Source organism: Pinus tabuliformis, chromosome 4_1 (assembly GCF_031772625.1).
Source record: "Pinus tabuliformis cultivar Carrire ecotype Pingquan chromosome 4_1, CPIR1, whole genome shotgun sequence".
Classification (NCBI taxonomy): domain Eukaryota; kingdom Viridiplantae; phylum Streptophyta; class Pinopsida; order Pinales; family Pinaceae; genus Pinus; species Pinus tabuliformis.
This window is the reverse complement of record NC_142303.1, coordinates 988,957,848-988,960,548: the sequence shown is the minus strand read 5'-3', so window position 1 is coordinate 988,960,548 and position 2,701 is coordinate 988,957,848.

The window sequence follows — 2,701 nt, the reverse complement described above, 5'->3', positions numbered from 1 at the left end:
AAACAGTTGAACTATACTTAAAAAACAAATGAAAATGGCGACACTGTACCAGATAAAAAGAAAATCAAATGGCAAAGTTAACCTAGGTATAAAGCAAAAGAAATTGCTTATGCATACAACGATTCAATGGTGAACTCATCATACTGCATTTCTTCACGCAAAACAGATCATTTATGATTAAGTAATGAAAGAAATCTAAGTGCAATCGGTTAAAGACCTGTACTGGTCGTAGGGGCCCTCCACAAATAAGTCAACAATCTCCAATCAACACAGCATATAGAAAACATAAAACCAAGTCTATTACTTGCAAATGAGTCTTAACAAATTGTTCTAAAAAATTACATAAATTGGCATGCACCCAAAACACAGAGCGGCCATAGTTTTTATAATACTTCTCAGCATAACAGTATGAGCATTTCAAGCCTAAATATCCTTATTTTGATCAAAATATATCGCTAAACAATAAATTTGTTATTCGGAAAAGAAAATCGATAAGATTTCATGAAAATTTGGATTATATCCCAGCGATAATCTTGTAGTTGACTTTGGGGTTGACTGTGTTATCATGCAACCTTCTTGATGAATTGGTTCAAGGGAATAGGAAGGAATCCATGAGGGGACTATTCCTTATCCATCTGTATCTTTCTTCGCTGAGCTAGAGCTTCTAAACCCTATGAACAATGGAGGCAGTTGCGGAAATTTGTATTAGCTGCAAAAACAGGCCAATTTTGTAGCCGAATGCATACTTTAACAAAACAATAAGGTATATAGACAAATATGAAGAAGAAGACATGTAAATGCTTACCTTTAACAAAACCTTGTGTCTATTTCATTATTTAGGTGATAAGTATAGGAAAAAGGGAAGAAATATAGGAAAAAAGGATGTCAAGGTAAGACAGTCCTTGGACTCTACATTCCCCCATGCTGGAGCTTTTGTATGTCCTCATACACTTCATCATTCTCCGTCACTTGTTCCTTCTGATCATCACCTCCAAGATTCACTTTCTTTTTTTTTCTGGCAACCACTAGCATTCTTGGTTTTCTCATGAGAATTTTATATTTTAAGTTGATAATTTCTCTTTGCATTGCGTTGTTTTCCTTCTTCAACTTTTTGTTCTTTTATTACCACAAACTCAAATGAACGATGAGGTTGTCATTTTTGCAATTTGGATCTCACTATGTGCCTTCAATGCCTGATTTTCATTCTTGAGATATCTATTCAATGTCTCCAGCTCAAAAATATCTTGCTTTAAAACATTTGATGTTGAAGGTTCTTGTGGTTCATTGAACTGATTGCTCCCTTCTCCAGGACTTTGAATTGTTTCTTTAGTTGTTGTCTCTTTTATTTCTAATGACTCTATGTAGTCATAAATCTCTTGTTGAACAAGGTCAACACCCAGACTATGCACTGGGCTCCTTAGAGGTGAACTGCAAGGTGGTGGTGACACTCTCGGTGATAATTTTGGTGATCCTCTTGGGGAACCTTCAGGGTTTTCAGTTGGCTCATTTTCCTCGAGATCAATGTATTCCGTAGCTTTTGAGACTGCTTGTTGCACTGTGCTCAACCTTGTACTCCTCCTTAGTCCTAAGGTTTGTAATCCCTGTGCTTTCCTTCTTTTGGTTTTTGGCTTTTCTTCTTGAGGAAGGGTCCTGGTTTGTGGTAAATCCTCTGTTCTTTTGCTAGCTTTCTTTCTTCTAAGATTTCCTTTTTTCATTTTCTGCAAAATATCCACTATGGGCAGTTCATCTTCTGATAATTCTGGTTGAGTCTGGGGTTCCTGTTCTTCTATTACTTCCATTGTTCTTTTTCTTCCCCTGAGGATCCTACTGTTGCTGGCTTGTTCAGGAGATCTTTCTTCAAAATGGTTTCTCACTAGAAAACTTTCCCAGTTATCCCCTACACTCCGAAGGTGGAACTCAACCAAGATCTTTATCAAGCCATGATGATACATGGTATTTTCTATAAATTGAATTTTCTTTTGAACATTCATGGACATTTTCTTGAGACTATGCAAGAGATAATAAGGAAGATTCATCTAGTGATCTTCAAGAAAATGCATCATTATCCTAACATGGTAAAAATACATATATCCGAACTGACCCTCACAAGTGACAAATTTTTGAAGTATAAGTAGTAAATTCCTCCATTTACTTTTAAGGGTTGTACTAGGAATACCTTTCTTGAAGACAGTGGTGTCCATATTTGGATTTTTCAGGAAGACCTTCCAATCTTCTCCATTGATTCCCCTGTTTTTGAACCATTTCTCTCTGCTCCTAGGCAATTCAGTAGCTTTTGTGATCATGGAATCCATTATGGTGATCTTAATGTCTCCTATTTCAGCCTCTGTTCCATCAAACGAGCAGGAAAAAGTCTTTGTCACTTCCCTGTGAAAACCGTCAAATTTTTCTATGAACTGCAACCATTGTTTCTTTTGCAACAGCTCCCTAGTCTGAGGATATCCCTCCAAGAATTTCTTCCCTGCTGGCTCAGTTTGGACAATGACACCCATTATGGAGGATGCTTTTCCTCAAAGACTGGTTACCTTGACAAGAGAATGGTGTTGGTAGGGTTTCGTTTAGTGGCAGAGGGATAGAGTGGCTATGAGAGTTCAGAGAAATGTAAGAACAGGTGGATTATAATGAGGGTTGTGGAGATGAATTTGACCGTTGGGGCACATTTAAAATGATGATTCAGTGATTA